Raw genomic sequence first — 19,649 nt, 5'->3', positions numbered from 1 at the left:
CTCCCTATCATCCACAAGAAAATGGTCTAGTGGAATCTACAAATAAAGTGATTGAAGGAATCCTCACCAAGACTGTGCATCTACATAGAAGAGATTGGGAAGAAAGGCTTCCTGAAGCCTTATGGGCCTATAGAACTACATGGAGGAACACAATGGGACATACACCCTATGAACTTGTTTATGGGAAACAAGTCCTGTTCCCTATAGAGTTCCAAATCAGAACTTTCAAGATGGCAGTCCAACTGGGACTAGATTTATCAGAGGCACAAAAACATAGGCTGGAGCAGTTAAATGAACTTGATGAAGTCAAGCAAGAGGTAGTTCAAAGGACTAGTATAGTCCAACAACAGAGGGCTAAATGGCATGACAAATATATCAAGGACAAGAGGTTTCAAGTGGGAGATTTGTTAGGATATTCTGACACATAGGAAATAGTTAAGTATAACTTGGTCTAGTATAGAGTTAGGTAAAGTGTGTTTCTTTACTATGTACATTTTGTAACTTAAAATCCGATGGTCACGATATGTAGTGATCCGACGGTTCATTCTCTCCTCGGTATTATCGACACTTGATCCATGGCTTAACACCCGATTGGTCCATGATCTCTATTTAAAGAGCATGGAGGGTCATTTGTAGGTTAACCGTTCATGAGAGAAACTTATGTAAATTTTCATTCTTTTATTAATAAATTGCCTGAAGTGGCCGCGTTGGCTCAGGTCGTGGACTGTTTCCCTCTTTGAGGGTTTTAACCACGTCAAAAGTACTAGTTTATTGATCTGTGATCTGTTTGTGAGCGGTGTCCTTTGGTGTTCTGTCTAAGGAACTTACCCTGTAAATTCCTACATGGTATCAGAGCTATTTGAGGGCCGCATCCGTTGGTGATCCAAATTTGAAGCCGGTAGAACTGCATCCGACTACCGTTTCCTAGATCTACTGTTTCTGACTGCTTTCGGGCCGAGAGGACTGCTCTATTGTGTTGGGAGCATCTATTCCAGTGAGGAACCCCTTTCGTTTCACGCGAAAAGGTTTCTGGTAGCCCTAGCTATGTCATTTTTAAGATCTGGAGGTATACAATGTTTATTTGCAGTTTATAGTTATTTTCTCTCTGTTTATTTCAGTTTCTGTTTATTTAGCTTTTTTTATTACCAGATCTATACCTTTCATTTCTGCGTATGCTCTTTGCCTCGCGAATCTGTGCGATCTAGGCAAATCAGAAACATAAAGGAAGGATTTTTCTCATGTGTATGCTCTTTTCCGCTGCGCCTTAATGTGATCTCGGAAAATCAGAAACATTGAGGAAAATATTTAGTTTCCGACTAAAGCTAACTTCAAGCCGTAAGGTTCATTTTTTTTGTATGTCCATTTTGGGTTTTGTGTTTTTTGTTTTGTAGGGAAAAAGAGCTTTCTCAAAGCAAGCACGCAACCCAAAGCTTCAACCCCCCCTCTCTCTCTCTCTCTCAAACTTTTTGTATAGCTCACTTGGTTCAAAGCTAATTTATGAGAGTAGAGGTCTTGAGTTCAAGTCTCCTTTTTGTTGGAAAGGGGGCATTTTTTTTCATTTCCGCACATTCCCGCACTTCGTCGGCATCTTCATCAATTTTTTTTCAAAAAGCCATAACTTCTTCATCCGGAAGCCGTTTTCAGAACCATTTTTTTTAAACGGCCTAATTTTTCGAGATCTTTCCATTGGAACACTTAGTTTCAGCATCTATAGCTTCAGTTTTTGTTAAAATGGAAAGTCCATGCCAAGTTATTCTTGACAGCACCAACTACTTCCAATGGTGGTCCTACATTGTGGATTTACTTAGAAGTAAAGGTCTCTACAGAATAGCCACAGGCCAAGAAACCAAATCGAAATATGAAGATAAGGCAGCTAAATGGGAAAATAGACAAGATCAAGCACGTGGGTTGATAGGGATGTCTATTTCTCCAGATCTTAGATTCCATATTGCAGAACTTGATACTCCTGATGAAGCATTGAAACAGATTACTAAAGTTTTTGGAATAAAAAATGAACTTAGAGCCCATCAACTTGAAAATGAGTTGCTTACATTGGACCCCAATTATTTTTCTTGCATTGAAGATTTTTTGTCCAAGTTCAAGACCCTTAGTCTTCTCTTGGAAGGTGTTAAGGTTAAGAAAGAAGATAGTAACCTTATCTATTCCATTCTTACTAAGTTGGGACCAGCCTACTCTGTGTTTGTTTCCACCTTCCATTCTACAAGAGAAGCCTTCATTTCTCAAGGACAAGACTACAAGTCCCCTTCCTTTGATTCTTTTTGTGATTCTTTAATAAGAGAACAAGAAAAACTCTTACACCTTGGTCTTCTTAATCTTGGAAACTCTTCTAAGAAAGCGTTAGCCGCCCAGCAGCAACCAAATCCAAAGAATCCTAAGAAGTTGTATCCTAAAAGGAATGGTCCTAAACCAAATAAGGGTCCTAAGCAATCTCAGCCTCAAAATGAAAAATCATTTCAACAAAATGATAAGACAAATAAAAACAAAGGGAAGAAGACTGATAGACATTGCAACTTTTGTAATCGAGATGGCCACTTAGAATCCAAATGCTTTAAGAAGATGGAAGCCTTGGAAGCAGCAATGAAGAAGCATAATATCCATTTGGAGCACTCTTCAACTTCAACTTCATCTTCAGGAATGGCACTTTCTGCATGTGGTTGTCAAGCATCTCGGTCTGGCTATGCACTAAATGTATCTTCTTCTTCTCATTCTCATGAGTGGCTCATTGATTCTGGAGCTTCTTATCACATGGCCAAAAACAAAGCCATGTTTTCTTCTTTAAATGATTGTAACACCAAAAATATATATGTTGGTGATGATAGATCTCTTAGTGTTGTAGGGACTGGAACTGTTCATATAGACAATGGTCAGTTTAATGATGTATTATGTGTTCCAACCTTATCCTGCAACCTTCTATCTGTATATCAGATAACCCATTCAGGTGAAGGTAAAATCATTGAATTTTCACCTCACGATGTTGTAATTAAGGACCTAAGAGATCCTAGACAGATTTTAGCTACTGGCATTGCTGATGATTCTACAAGGTTGTATAAGTTTCACAACTTTGGGTCATCAAATCTTCCCTCAGTATTTGTTCCTCATAATGATGAAGTGAGCAAACTTTGGCATGAGCGATTTGGTCACTTAAACTATCGCTCTCTTCAGAATCTATGTAAAGAAAATATGGTGACAAGTCTTCCAATGGTATCTTGCAAAGATGGTGTTTGTTCCGGATGTGTACTCGGAAAACATCATCGGGACAGTTTTGAAAAATGTGCCTCTTGGCATGCCTCAGCCCCTTTACAGCTTGTGCATAGTGATTTATGTGGTCCACTTCTAGTTGTTTCCTTCTTTGGCTACAAGTATTTCTTAACTTTCATTGATGATTTCTCCAGACGCACTTGGGTATACTTCTTAAAACTCAAGAGTGAAGTATTTAACATGTTCTTGGCCTTTAAGGCCTTTGTTAAAAAACAATCTGGACATCAAATTCTTAAGCTAAGATCTGATAATGGTGGAGAATATGTTAAAAACAACTTCATCAACTTTTGCACTGAGCATCGAATTCAAATGCAACATACTGTTCCATATACTCCACAACAAAATGGTGTAGCTGAAAGGAAGAATCACACCTTAAAGGAAATGGCTAATTGTATGCTTCAATCTAAAGGACTTAGTCTTAATTATTGGGCAGAAGCAATTAACTGTGCAAATTACATAATAAATCGCACTCCTACTAAGGTTTTAAAGAATATCACTCCAGAAGAAGCATGGAGCTCAATTAAACCAGATGTAAGTCACTTTCATGTTTTTGGAAGTGAAGCATGGGCCCATATTCCAGATGAGAAACATAAAGCTTTAGAACCTAAGAGTGAAAAATGTATTTTTGTTGGATATTCTGAAGATGTCAAAGGATATAGACTTATTCCACTTAAGTCCAAAAATTTTATCATTAGAAGAGATGTAAAGTTTGCTGAAAATATATCGGCCTACGAGCCTAGTTCGGCGGATGTGCCACCTCTCCCTATCTCTTCTACTTTTGAAAATATTTCTTCTTCAGATGATGAAAGCGAGGATGACAATCCTCCCCCACCTTCTCAGGATCCTCCTTCAGCTCCTCAGCTTCCAAAATGGGTCCGTGCTACTCGGGATGTAGCAGGTGATCTTGCCGGTGATCCTACAGATCAGCGACGTACACATTCTCAGTTCGATAGAGCCTCTTTTTTACTGGCTCAAGCTTTAGTAAATTATGATCCTGACACCTTTGTAGAAGCTTCAGGCCATCCAGATTGGGAAGTAGCTATGAATGAAGAATATCATTCATTATTGGCAAATGATTCATGGGATCTTGTTCCTCTACCAAAGGGACGAAAACTTGTTAGATGCAAATGGGTTTATAGAACCAAGTATGGACCAGATGGGAAAGTTGATAAACATAAAGCTCGTCTTGTTGCTAAGGGTTTTTCACAAGTCGAAGGCATTGACTACACTGAAACCTTCTCCCCTGTTGCCAAAATGAACTCTGTCCGCCTTGTTCTTTCCCTTGCTGCCTCTTTCAAATGGGAAGTCCATCAGATGGATGTTAAATCTGCCTTCTTGCATGGGGACTTGCATGAAGAAATCTATATGGAACAACCTATTGGCTTTATACAAACAGACTCTAGCCTTGTATGTTGGCTTAAGAAATCCCTTTATGGTCTCAAGCAAGCTCCTCGAGCTTGGTATGCCAAAATGGATAACTTTCTTTTAGAAAATGGCTTTTCTAGGTGTCATTCTGGTAATACTGTCTACACCAAGAAAGTGGGCAAGTCTCTTATCATTCTTGTTCTTTATGTTGATGATCTTATCCTGACTGGTAGTGATCCCAACCTCATAAACCATGTGAAGTCTAGCCTTAAAAGGAAGTTTGAAATGACAGACTTAGGACACTTACATTATTTTCTTGGTCTTCAAGTCTTGCAATCCAAGGAAGGTATTTCCCTTTCCTAGTCCAAGTATGCCTGTGATATTCTACGCCATTTTCACATGGAAGACTGTAAGCCAGCCCCTTCTCCCTTTCAGTCTGGAGTCAAACTTTCAGTCACTTGTACTTCTCCTGAAGTTGATGCTACCTTATACCGTCAACTTGTAGGAAAACTTTTGTATCTAACCCATACCTGTCCTGACCTTTCCTTTGTTGTTGGCCTTGTTGCTCGGTTTATGCAAAACCCACATGAAAGTCATTGGAAAGCAGCTAAAAGAATACTTCGTTATGTTCAAGGTACAATTCAGTTTGGGATTCATTACAGTGCCGAAGCATCTCCTCTATTGGTTGGTTTCACTGATTCCGATTGGGTTGGTGACCCTGATGATCGGAAGTCTACTGCAGGTTATGTGTTCACTCTTGGTTCAGGACCTATTACATGGGCTTGCAAGAAACAAGGTGCCATTTCTCTTTCTTCAGCAGAAGCAGAGTATCGTGGTGCCGTAGAAGCTAGTAATGAAGCCTTGTGGCTTTGTCAGATCCTGTCAGAGTTTGGCTTTTAGCAGAAGCATCCGACTACACTTTGGTGTGATAATCAAAGTGCCATTCAACTATGCAAAGATCCAGTCCAACATCAGCGCAGCAAACACATTGAACTGCAGATGCACTTCATCAGAAAGCTCATTCACGACCATGTTCTTGAAGTGCAATATTGTTCAACAGATGATCAAGTTGCAGACATCTTTACAAAGGCTCTCACAGAGGTGAAGTTCACCAAACTTCGATTTATGGTTGGAGTTCAGTAAGTTGTCACTAAGGGGGGATAGGCTCTAGTGCCTCCTTCCTTCTCCTATTGTGTCATATTTGTAAATCCTTCAATCCTATCCCAAGTTGTTCTTAAGGGGGGATGTTAGGATATTCCGACACATAGGAAATAGTTAAGTATTACTTGGTCTAGTATAGAGTTAGGTAAAGTGTGTTTCTTTACTATGTACATTTTGTAACTTACAATCCGACAATCACGATATGTAGTGATCCAATGGTTCATTCTCTCCTCGGTATTATCGACACTTGATCCGTGGCTTAACACCCGATTGGTCCATGATCTCTATTTAAAGAGCATGGAGGGTCATTTGTAGGTTAACCGTTCATGAGAGAAGCTTATGTAAATTTTCATTCTTTTATTAATAAATTGCCTGAAGTGGCCGCGTTGGCTCAGGCCATGGACTGTTTCCCTCTTTGAGGGTTTTAACCACGTCAAAAGTACTGGTGTATTGATCTGTGATCTGTTTGTGAGCGGTGTCCTTTGGTGTTCTGTCTGAGGAACTTACCCTGTAAATTCCTACAAGATTGAGTGCTATTGTTTGATTCAAAGTTTAAATATTTTCAAGGGAAGTTTCAAACTAATTGGCTTGGGCCATATTAGATTGAAAAATTCTTTAGTAATGGAGCAGTGAGGATAAGAACAATAGATGAAAGTAAAACTCCTCTTCTTGTGAATGGTCATAGATTAAAGATATATCAGAAATCAATTTCAAAAGAGTTCATTAAGATTTTCCAAGACAATTCTGAAATTAAGCTAGTGAAGAAGAATTCTTCTTCTTCACTAACTTAGTCTTTATTTTTCTAAAAAAAAAAAAACAAACAAATAAAAAAGGAAAAAATTGTATAAGGTTGAAAACCAATCACTCATTGGCATACTTATACAAAAAATACAGGGTGAAAATTAGAGGTTTCTGACACCCTATATTTTCCATTTTCTTTCTATAATAAGTAGTGACAAAAAGCTACAATAATTCTGCAGTTTAGATTCTGCAAATTCATCATCTCATCTCGCCTCACTCCATTTTATTTTTGCAGTTTCACTTCATCTCATTGTCATATTTCATCAATAAATTTTTCAATTTTTCCTTTTACATCTTTCATTCCATTTTCATTTCATTTATCATCTTGTCTTACATCTCATTTCATTTCACTTACATAGCCACTTCCATTTCATTCATGATCCATAAGCCATATTTCACATTCTTTTTTACGTTTTGCAGCTGATTCTGTTCTGCAGCTCATCTGATTCTACAGCTACAATTTGTTTATCAGTTCAGGCACAAGTGTACAACTCATAATAAAATCATGTATGTAGGGAATTGAAAGAAAAATCAAATTTTGAAGACCAACCATGCTCAAGGTACTTGTGGATCAACATCAAAAAAATTATCAAGCGAAAGGTAAAGGTTCCAAAGGTAAATGCAAAGATTTATTTCAAAAAGCAAATTGAAAACATACGTTTGTATAGTATGTATAATCAGATGTCTCCTTAATCAACCATCATTTGATTTGACCACCACTATATCTCCACCATATCTTCCATCTTTAATGATAAACAGTCTCAATGATTCTTTCATAACAAATCTCTGCTTCAAACTCCATAACCTGTACTCAAACGGTCCTCCACAACTCCACCTGTTAACAATCAAGATGACGATTTGACCTACCTATCTACAACGCTCTAAACCCATACTATCTATTTATTACACAAAAACCCCTAAGTTTATCTCTCCTATGCACACAGTATTTCAATTTTCATATATACATAGTCATTCCATTTCCATACACACAGTAATTCCATTTCTTAAATAGCACTCGTTTTATAGACAGTAAGAGTAATTTTGAAGGTTAACAGAAAACAAGGGATATGGGGCTTATTGTTAGGACAGAGCCTGTATGGGTAAAGTATATCGAGGGGTATCCATAGCTTAAAGGGATGCTACAAAAGGCAAGATGGTTAAATTTTATTGAGAAATTTGATTGCTACCACAAGGAAATTACCAAGTCTTTTGCAAGATCATTTGATGGCACAGAAGTGAAGATAGGAGATATTAAATTTGCAGTCACAGAATCGTTCATACCAGAAGCAACAGAATTCCAAGACAAGGAGAAAGATGGTTTAAAAACAAGGAATTTCATGGTGAATCTTGGAAAGTGATCCTTAGAAACCCAGGTATGGATGTTACAGTATTTAGGAAGGGAATTCCTATTTCAACACTCAAGAAAAAATGGGGTAATATGCTGTTGATATTGCAAAAATTCATTACATGTGAAGGAATATTTGGGTTTATGTATGTTTACCATATATTCTTATTAATGAATTTCTTAGAAAATGGAACCATCAACCTTCCCTTATTCCTTCTAAACATTCTAGGAAGGATGGCTACAAATGTCCAAAAGAAAATTGAATCCATAGAAACAACTATGTATCATCATGGATTAGTGAAAATACTAGTTGAATTCCATTTGAGAAGTATAGGGGATACCTGGGAAGATTTATTAGTAATAAATTTTTCCCAGGATGCTCCAGAGTCACCTGAGGAGAGTCATGTTAAGAAAAGTAGGAGGAGAAAGATCAGCATTAACATTCCAAACAAATCTGGAACCTCCTCACAAAAGAATCATGCAGAGACAACTTCTAAACTAGAGGTTAAAAAGCATATTAAACAGAAAGGAAAAATGAAAGAGAGAGCTGAAGAAATCAATGAAGACTTTCCTGAACCTTCATCACCACAAGAAGATGAGCAGTTACTCTCCGAAAGACTGACCAAGATTAGGGAGCAAATCAAGAAAAAGAAGGAGATAGGGAAGAGGAAGAAGGAAACAAGAGAAGAAACCATAAGCTTCCAAAACTTGAGAAGGAGCTTTAGACTCCGAGGTAAGGTAAGGAAGGTAAAATCAAAAGGAACCCAGTTCATATACTTAGAAGAAGAAACCCCAGTTCAATCTCCTAACAATATTCCACCTGAACATAGTCCACAAAACTCTCCTCCACAGAATTTTGAAGGCAGCCCAAGCAGAGCTTCTCTTGGCATAGATCCAGTACAGGATCAAGTCTATGACTACATAGAGTCATTAGAGAGGAAGGATACCTCAATGGATCCAGGATCCTCAACCAATCTAGAGCAGCCTGTCAATCCACAAGAACCTCTGACTTACTCCCTCAAACGGGAAATCTATGAGTTGGAGATAGTGAACAGACATATTAAGAAAGAAAATGAAACCCTAAAGGAACAAAACAAACTGGATAAAGCCATCCATGACAATACAATACTGCATCTAAGGTTATGGTACAAGAAGAATAGGAAGTTGAAGAGGAAAAATAGGAATTTGAGCAGAACACTTATCAACCTCAAATACATACTTCTTATGAAGAAGCCCAGGATGGCAGTCAGTGCAAGGAGAAGTAAGAAAAGGAAGTTGGATGTGCTGGTAGAAGTGTCAGAACAGATGCAATAGGAGAAAGAAGTTCACATTTTTTAAAATTGCATGGGGACATGCAATGATTTTGTAGTGGAGGTATGTTGAGCCTCAAAATTACTCTTTCCCTAGCAACTCTTCTCATTCCTTTTCTTTGTTTTTCCATAATAAAGATGCATTACCCTCACTAATAACTAGTATATACTATCTTGAGGAGGACATTTAGTAATTTACATGTTAGGCTTTTTATGTTTTGCTGTTTGAATAAATTTTTGTATATTGGGTACGGAACGCAGCCTATTCTGCAGCTAACTGGCTGTTCTGCAGCTACCTCCATGCTCTAAAAGGTTCCAGGTGTCATAAGGAGAAACTAGCCACATGGGCAGCTTTGAAATCATCATGACATGGACCTTGTCCTATTCATTCAGCCCAGGTCGACAAAGAAGATGGCATAAGACTACGGTCAATGGATAAAGTCAAACACAAAGAGACCAAGGGTAGCAGGACTCTGTCTCGTGGTTAATTAATGCATTTCACAGTGATGGGAAGTGTTATCCGGAGCAACTACCTGTACCTACGGACTCCAATAGCCACTTGTACAAATGAATCCAACAACCACCATGTCTTGGATTTATTTCTCCAGCAGTCAAGGAAGAAATTCTGCATATCTTTCTTCTACGTGTTTGGTTGTAGCGTGCTTTTCTTCACAAACAATTATATGATTTTTCTTATAAATACCTGTGTAAGGGACTGAAGAAGTTAGTAATAGGTTTAATGTGAAATCGAAATTCTAGACTCTGTAATTTTTGGGCGTTTTGTGTCCCTGTTTTAATATGAGAAGACTGCATGTTTTTATGAACATCCGAAGGAGTTTTCTTGGAGTTGATTGAGCAAGTGTAGCCTAATCAAATGCATAGGGCCCTTGCACTGAAGAAGGTTTCATTTTATTTATTTTTCTTCTTATTGTTAACTATAAATTCATCATTTTCTTTCTAAAACAGCGTTTATAATCATTTTCTTACTAACAGTGTTTATAATGCAATTTCTATCATTTTCTTACAAACAATGTTTATAATTTAGAGCAGTTTCCATTAGCTTGATTTCTTTTTAGTTCTTATCAGTAGTTTAGAAGATAGAACTCAATAGTGTAATCTTGTTTCTTCAATTAAAAACTAACCTTGTTTCAGGATGAGAGTAGGATTGAAGAATGATAAGGATACATTGTTGAATAGTTTACTTCATTCACTGTTTTGCTAGTTTAGATTCTCAATTAAACTGATCGGTGTCATTTACTATCTTTTCCATTTCGTTTTTAGTTTAAAATACTAACTCATGGTGTTAATGAATGTTTATGGAAAACCCTTCAAGTTGACAATTCATCCTTAACTAAGTGGTTGAACATTTCATCTATGCAATGAGTTATTTCTGCATCTTTGTATTTGCTTTTTCTTAGATTAATGAAGTACATAATTACTTAAATGTCATCCCACGGAGACTTTCTCCCAAAATTGAGAGGCAGAGTAACCAAGTATTTCATTTAGTTTTATTTCTATAATTAGTTAGACATCAATTTCAAATTTCACTTTCAGTTTTAATTCATGATTTGGAAATAATGGTAAAATAAGAATAGAAACTTTGGTTTCATTTCTTTCTTAGCTTTGTTTCCATATCTTTCTTAGCTTTGTTTTCATTTCTTTCTTAGCTTTGTTTTCATTTTTAGATTTTGAGCAGTTTTTAAGAAAGTTAGATTTATTTTTGATAATTTACACTGTAAATCATTAGGAATTAAAAGACAAAAAACCCCCAAAACAACATAAAACATAAAAAGAACAAAGTAAGAAGGGTTAGCTAGCACAAACAGTGCACTACACTTCATCAGTTTACGATACCCAGATTGATAATTTATGTAGAGAAATTTAGGACACTAAATTGACCAAACACCCATATATATATATATATATATATATATATATATATATATCTATATATATAATGGATCCATTATGGTAAGGTAATGTTTTAATGCCCTAGTCTTTAATCCCTCATTAATATTGTAAATTTGTTATGTTTATGTTTCTTGTGATGGAAGGGGAGGTGAGATGGGTTAAAGACCCAGAAAAAGTGTAATTATATTTTAATATAAAATAAAAATAAATGATAAGAGGGGGAGGGTTTTCATATAGCCCCGATATAAAAATGGTAAAACAATATGCATGGGGACTAAGACACATGACTAATGACTAGGAAAAGATACATGGTCTATTACAAGTATTTATTCTAGCCAAAACCATACAAGACAAAAATATTGGCATCTTAGTGGATTCTCTCATCACTATTTAACACTTATACAAAGGAAGCTAGCGGAGAGACAAATACTTGGAGAACCTTCTGAAGAGAATAAAAGGGCTACTAGATCAAATTCAACAAAAAAATTCTTCCATATCTTGAGAAGTCAAAATAGAGAGGTTGACTGGAGTTCCAATCAAGTGTGCCAATTCCCGGTCGAGCAATTAGAAATCAATGGATATCTGGGGTGGTGGCACCTTCCTTAACCACAATGACTGTAACATCAATAAGAAAGGCTCCATGAATTATATCCAAAACATAGTTCATTATCAAAGGGCCTATTAATAACATATTATTATTTCAGTAAGGAATCACAAGAAAAATTGGGATGGGAGCTTAATAATTGTTGTGGAATCCATATTTTATTTGAAGCATGCAGATGAGGTAATCTAGAAACTATTGCAAGGATGGAGCAAATTTCGACGACCATAGTACAAAGTCAATGCAGGATAACCATTGATTGAATATCATAACAAGGAAATGATGAAAAGTGATGATGCCTTTTCTCTCCTCACATATGTGATTGCGGGTCAAGTGAATAAATCTATGGAGAGCCACACCATAGGACAAGTGGGATTTCCATTTTATTTCTCCATTTGGGGAGAAATCACCGTAGGTTATGAATAATTCCACGGTGAACATGCAGACACTAGATTAGAAAAAAATTATTTACAATAGTGAGACAAAAATTCATGGTTAATTCAACTTCTTGTAATGAGTTGGGGATTGGTAAAATGTCTAATTGCAATAAGATTTGGTTGGAGGTCAATCAATACCTCGTTACTCGTAAGTAGGTAAATCGTGGAGGGATAATTTACAATAGTTACTGAGCTCGACCTTTGAAGAGATTCCCTAGACATAAATTTGGTGTAGGTGAGACTGGTAATGTCTATCGACTTTGTTCGATGATTTTCGGTGCAAATAAAATCTCGAGTTCATAGGTTTCTAGGACTCAATTGTGAGCTAACTCTACAAAACATAGTTGGTCTAGATGGAATTTGTGTCCCTAGGCTAAACATCATTGAGATTTACCCTTGGTTTGGGGGAAAAGTATGTATATCCCTTGGGAGTTATGGAGCACATCTATTATCAGTATTTTCATCATTTCGGAGAAAGGACCTAGAAGGTGGGTGAATTCGTGTGACGTTGTGAATAAGAAGGAATTTATAATGTGGAGAGGTAAAATAGGAACAATGATCAACATCATTTGTGCTTAGCATACCAATTGTGGCTGAAATGATAAGGTCAATTAGTTGATGGAGAAATCGTATGTCATCTAGTTAGAATTGATAATGATGAATTTTAAGCTTAAGGAGTTGTTACCGGGAAAAGTGTCTATTTAGAACTGCTCTATCCCACTAAGGTGTGACAGTTGCCTTAGAAACAAACAGAGAAAAACTACTTTTGTATTTCCTTTATGAACTATAAACAGAGAGGAATAGAAAGAACCAACCTGTGCCTTGCGCTAATCCTTTGATCCAATCCCTCTCTTCTTTGACAGCTTCCAGCTCCCTGCTCCCTTACTGCCTAGCTTCACCAAGTACCTATAAGATCACAGGAGAAGGAAACTATACAAAGACAAGGATCTATATTCATAAACAACTTAGGATCATATTTAAGTTAACCATACAAATGTAACAAGCATTAATGATACAAAAGCATGGAGGAAAAACTCAAATAGTTTTTATTGATATAACAAGAAGATCCAGGAGGAGTTACAACCGATGATTCCTGACCCCGCATCAACCTCCCAGCAAAGAAGCCCCTCTTCACCTCCAACAAAGCATAAATCACCCAATACTCTGATATTTGTCTCAAAACCAACAGCAATTCCTTACAATGTGCAAAATTCCAGCCTCTGGATCTCTGGGATGAGGGATCCATATATAGATGTATGCAAGGAGGATGAGTCAGCTTGTGATTTTATTAGTGTCTTCTCTCTGTCAGTTCTTGCTTCCACTTGGAGACTGAAGGCCTCTTACTCATCCTTGGTCGAATTCAGTGAGGCAAGTGTCATAGGAGAAGATTCTGGAAGCTTCCATTGTCTCTCCACCTCACGGAATGACACTGCCATTTGTCATTTCTCGCCCAACGCACCCTCATAGTGCATTTAGGTGCATTGCAACGCACCTAGCTAGTGTGTTTAGGTGCTATACAACGCACCTAGCCAGTGTAGCAGCTGAAATGATCCTCTTTTGACTTATTCTGAGCAGTTTCTGGTGGAGAACTTCTGGGAGAAGCTGTAATTTGTTGACCTTGTTCCTTTAGGGGTTAGAACAACACTTTTAGGGACTTAGGAGCCCTTGGTTTATGGACATTTCATGCTTGGAGTTGCAAGGCACAAAAATGTCTATAACAGTTGCCCCCTAAAGTATGAGGCCGTTAATCGGGTGAAATGCTTTATTATGAGGATCCGAAGTTCTTTCAATGCTGGGAGGAGACCTGTAATAAGATACAATACAATACATTATCTTCATACTGTTTTTCATGATCTAGCTGAGGCGGGCATTCCCATGCTCAGCTTTATAAATTCATTTTCATGTACATAGGACAGACAATCGTCTGATTCTAGACTGATGATTCTGATAGAGCCACCATCCTTTTGGTAGGACGATTATCTGTGCTGCAATGCTGTACATTTAATGTCTTTATTTCCTTGAATATATATCGCAGCCCGGATGGATGAAACTAGATCCGGGGTCTTCAATCTCGTCCGATCTTCACTCGAAGTACAAGTCGATCCATGTGAGAAATGTTCTGAAGTCGAACATGGAAAGACATCGCTTGATTACCAGTCAATAATGTAAACTGTTAACAAGCGCGAGAGGAATCACCGATAATGATAATGATCCTCAAGGTACTGCAGTACAATTCACGTGGTGTGAATAAAGGACTTGGCTTCGAACACCATGCAAAATCTTTCGGTCGAAGGTCATTGATGTAAACCTGTCGCCGGAAGTGAGAAACTTTCCATTGAGGCATGCAAGCTTCAAAGTACTGAATGGGGTGTTCCTAGACCAACTTCTTGGATAATGAGCTGATGTCGACAAGAAGTGATCCATCACAGGAGGGCCTTAATGAATCCCACATCAATGACACGGAACGGAGCAAATGATTGTGATGGAGGTGAAAACAATCTGATGATATACGGTTCAGGGTGGCGGTCATGAAAGAATGGAGAATAATGTATGGTAGTGGGTGGGACACAGGTGACTTCTCTGGATGACTTCTCGTGAACATGTCGGCGACACTAATGTGATGGATTGGTAGCATTAACCCCAAATGTGGATGGTATGGTGTGACCATGGCGATGTGACAGGTGAATGAAACAACCCAACCTGACTCGGACACAGAGTGGAAGTGTCATGTTCAAGAGCGACTTGCTACCAATAAAGATTCTTTGAGTTTTCTTCCCAATTTTTCCCCAATCATTGCTGACCAGTACCTCTTTATTTTTGTCAAGCTTGAGGAGGATAACATATGCTTGTTCTATAATTTGCCCTTCGGGCAAACCCATCGCTATGCTTTAACGAGCCTAGCGATAGTGAAACTCGTTCTCGTCTAAGGACAAGTTTGTCGTTATTAATCTTTTTAACGAGTTTAACGACAAAGATAACTCGGTCCTTTTCATTTTTAGAGAGTCTGAAAAGGTACGTAAAGGTAACTCCAAAATTCCTTTTTCGTCATCTAATCCCTTAAGTCCGAAAAAGTATAAAACAATACAGAAGGGATGAATTTTCGATAGTTTTAACGAGTCGAACAAAACAAGTGCTCGATCTTTTTGTGCAATAATCCCTCAGGTCCAAAAAGATTAAAATCTAGAGGAGGGATAGCACTTCCTGTCCCTTTAACGAGCTGGAAGGCCAAGGACTCGGAAATCTTTTCATATTTTACGAGTCAGTTGAAAAGAGCTTAAAGAAGACTCGTCTTTTGAGGAACGAGTGAGAAAATGGGTAGCAGCTGATTCCAGGTAAGGTTTGGAATTTTCCAATCACGGCAATGTCACAAGGATGGCTAGTGAAATAACTCTTCACAGCTGTTCCTCAAAATGGGTAAACAATCAAGTGGAGGTGAATGATCGGCCAATGAAAAAGTGGAGGTGACGGTGCAAACACGACCAAGGCTTTAATGGCTGAAGTACTACATTCACGGTGGTTATTTACTGGGGAATAGTTCATTTTTTAACGAGCTTAAACATGGGTGGAAACATTTGCTCGGTGCGGGTTTATTTTTTAACGAGCTTGAACCTTGCGGTAACACTGCTCGATTAATCCAGTCGTATGATAAGAATGTCTCATATAAAAAATGGCAACTTTTAGAGTTTTGCCTCACATCCTTTCTTTATGCAAGTTAGGAAACGACCAGTCCTACGGGTTTAAAGGGTTAGAGGTCCTAAAAATTTAAAAAATAAATAGTCGCTCTTCGCTTGCATTCAAAAAGGTTTGCATGCCCCCAGGTATAAAACAGAGTTTCAAGGTTACCTCTTCTTTAGTCCGTTAAAACATTTGTTTTACCGAGAGAGGCCTACCTCTTACAGGTTACCCAAAGATTGTTCTATTCACAGCGCAAACAAAACACTTCTTTGGCAATGTCTACCGAAATAAACAAAGGTGAGCGGATGATATAGTGAGACCATCCCTGACATAACTTTGACAAGAGGATCCTGTACTAGAATAACCCCCTCTTCCAATCACGGATGGGGGTACAGACTAGGCATATTCTCCCGCGGAAACCTACTCTATACTCGAAGTTTTCCTGCCGAAGTAGACCAAGATGCATGCCCCCTGGGTTTCAGTCATATCCCTCTGAATTACTCGCGCTCATCGGGAGGATGGACTGGAGATTGAGACATTTCTTGCATGAAAAGACCATTTAGGGATGGTATATGACTATTTGCTATGCGTGATCCGGGAAATGAAAGCTGGTCCACGAGCTTGACCACTCTTCCTTCGTGCGGAAAACACATCACTCTAAAGAGTGATGAGACAATGGCTCTCATGCAATAAATATAGTCTCGTCCAAGGAGTAGATTGTAATCTAGGGGTCCTTGAACTACCATTACGTTCATGTGAACGGTTTTCCCTCTCAATGTTATGGGCACATCGGGAAGGATCCCTAAAGGTCGACTGGTTCCTTTATCAAAGCTTGTCAGATTTCTCATCTCAGGCAAAAGCGATGGTGAACTAGGCGCTTTCCAAGCAGTTGAGGAAAGGATACTCACAGAAGCCCCCTCATCTATGATGGTACCAGCCATAACCATTCTATATATTTGAACGATAATTCGGAATGGTACACTAGCTGGTAAACGGGGCCTGCCTAGTTGATTCCAGTCGAAGGAGACAACTAGGTTGCTTGGAGGTGGGACCGAATAGACGGCCGAGTACGACTCTGACGAACTTCCTTCCTGCAGTAAAGGAATATGAAAATTGCCCCCATTTTCGTTGGAGTCTGTGCTTATGAAAAGAATTTGGATGGTGTCATCCTTGTTCTCCTTAGTGACTGTATCATCTGAAGATGAAACCTCTGGAGGCAAGAACGGGTCAACTGCCGCCTCGACCTTTTGACTTTTGTCTGGTATGGATCCAGATGGTTTATCTTCAATGATAGGTGCTTCAGCGGACCACCTGAGCGGGCCAGCCGGATTTTCAACTAGTGATGGACTCGGCAAGAGTTTTTTATATCCAGGAGGAAGTCGTAATGGTGAAACCGGACGATCATCCAAAACTCTTTTAGCTTCGTCTAAGAAGGGACAACGGTGAACGGCATGATCGCCTTCACACAGTTTACAAGGAAATCTATATTTTCCTTTTTGTCCTGGGGCTTCACTTTCACTAGTCGACGGTGTGCTTTCAACATGATCATCAGAGGTTGACGACACCGGGTTGTGCAATCTAGGAGACCAGTCCCTTAATATCCAAGGGATGCAAGGACAATCTCTATGAAAGTGGTCTCCTTTGCAAATGACACATGGCGATTTAGGCCTGGTCGGTGCAGTGTGTGGATTTTCGTTAGACGACACTCGTTTTCCCCCATTCGCCTTTGGCTCCTTCTTCTTCTTCTCTTTCTTCTTCTTTTCCTTTTTCTCCTTAGGAACTTGACTTTTGGCTTTACCAGCCCCATCAAGTGAAGAGGAAGGAGGAGAGGAAGAATTAGAGGAAGTAGAAGGCTGGTGGGAAACTCTGGACTCGTCTAATTGCTGATTCGATTGTTCAGGAATAGTGGTGTTCTGAACGACAGAGGTTGAGAAGAGCCATACAGGCAAACCAATTGTCAGTCCTAGAAGTGACAATGTGGCCATATGGGGCGCACCAACATCTCCCCAAGAGGAGAAGGGACTAGGATTTCATCCAAGGGGAATTCCTTGGTTGGCAGACTCCATTTTCTCAACCCAAGATCAACGTAGGAAAGGGGTAATGAATATTCCGTTTAAAATAAATTTTTATACGCTTTGACACAACTTGTTTTTTTAGTTTTTAAGAGTCGAGAAAAAACAAAAGATGACTCTAGTCTCCTTCGATTTTTAATGAGCCTGAAGTGACAAGTGCTCAGATGGACCTTTTCCGTTAAGGAGTCTGAAAAGGAACGAAAGGGACTACTCTGGAGATCTAGGTAGAGGGAGTACCAAACCAATCGCAAAACTGCAGAATACTTTTTACGGTATGACAGTCAATCTTCCTGAATGTTGTGTTCAGTGCATTGCGATCGATAGGGCGGCAGACACGGCTTCCTATGGATAAAGGATTTAAGCCTATAGGGGTCTCCCAAAATATACTCGACGGTACGTGGGAGCACAAGTCCGTACTGGCACTTATCGTTTCAAAGTGGAGGAATCACCCAACCATCAATGAGGACAACAGTTACCAGGCTTTACGACGTCGGAATACATCTCTAGCCTAGACCTCTAAATGTTGTGCGTTAAGTTCCAAAGCGTTGTTAGATTCATTGAATTTATTTTAAGTTGATCTTTCTTATGAAGTTTGCCTTTTGGGTTCACCACGGGATGTAGATGTAATTCCTAAAATGCAATCTAAAGATGATAAACAAACTTTTATCTCTTTTCTGCAATGAAAATCCTAGCTACTAGGGGAAAAGAAAGACACAATCTTTTCACAAAGAGCAAAGAGCACACTGTAAATGCACTTTCCTAAATCAAGCCAAACAGACTGTCAATATGCAAATGCACATGCATGTATTTGTTTTCGACTTTCTTAGTATTGATGCTAAAAAGAAAGTTGATGTACAAATCTGAATTTGCTTTCAAGCGACAAACACAAACAAGCTTCTTTTCGAAATCAAAAGATAGAGACGATTACGACACTTTACGATTTTGAAATGAATACTCGTTTTGACACTAGAAAATCACAAATTCAGACCAAAGGCAATAGTACAAGTATAATCGACCATCAACAGCAATCAAACTTTCTCCTATGATCGAAATCGACACTTGCGACAGATCTAAATCAAAGGACGACAGTACGACTATTCTACTTTTGCAATGGAAAACTGTAAACGACTCAACAAACACACAAAAACATCTACAGTTCTTTTGTACAAAGGAGGCGGAATAACAGCAAGGAAAAGGGGTTTTAAACAGACATATACTGATCACGGGCAGCAAAATTCAGAGACAAAACTGGAAAGAATGAAGCACAAGAACATCAGCTGCACAGGGCTAGTCTGATCAATACACCTGTAACACAGAGAAACTGGATTGCAGCATAGGTTGCCCTTTCGGGAAGTGCACTGAAATGTAGGAACTCTTAACAGTAACTGCGTTGGGCCAGAAACGAGAATCTGTCCGGGTTCTAGGTCACGGTTTGTAGTTTAGTCTTTGGTTTTTGGCCGAGTAAAAGCAATCAGTAATGCACAATCAGGGGTAGATCTAAGGAGGGTCTAAGAGCTATCACAAAGGGAAATCAGATCATTTGTGAATCAGCTGTTCAAATCATAAACAAATCCAGTGAATGGATTGAAGCAGCAGATGTCTACCTTGCATTTGTTATGGCAAATGCAGTTCGAATGCTACTCATAAGTTTATGAAACAAACAACAAAGAGATACACAAACAAACTAATTAG

The sequence above is a fragment of the Pinus tabuliformis genome, chromosome 4_2 (assembly GCF_031772625.1).
Source record: "Pinus tabuliformis cultivar Carrire ecotype Pingquan chromosome 4_2, CPIR1, whole genome shotgun sequence".
NCBI classification, from domain to species: Eukaryota; Viridiplantae; Streptophyta; class Pinopsida; order Pinales; family Pinaceae; genus Pinus; species Pinus tabuliformis.
This window is presented reverse-complemented; position numbering follows the sequence as displayed.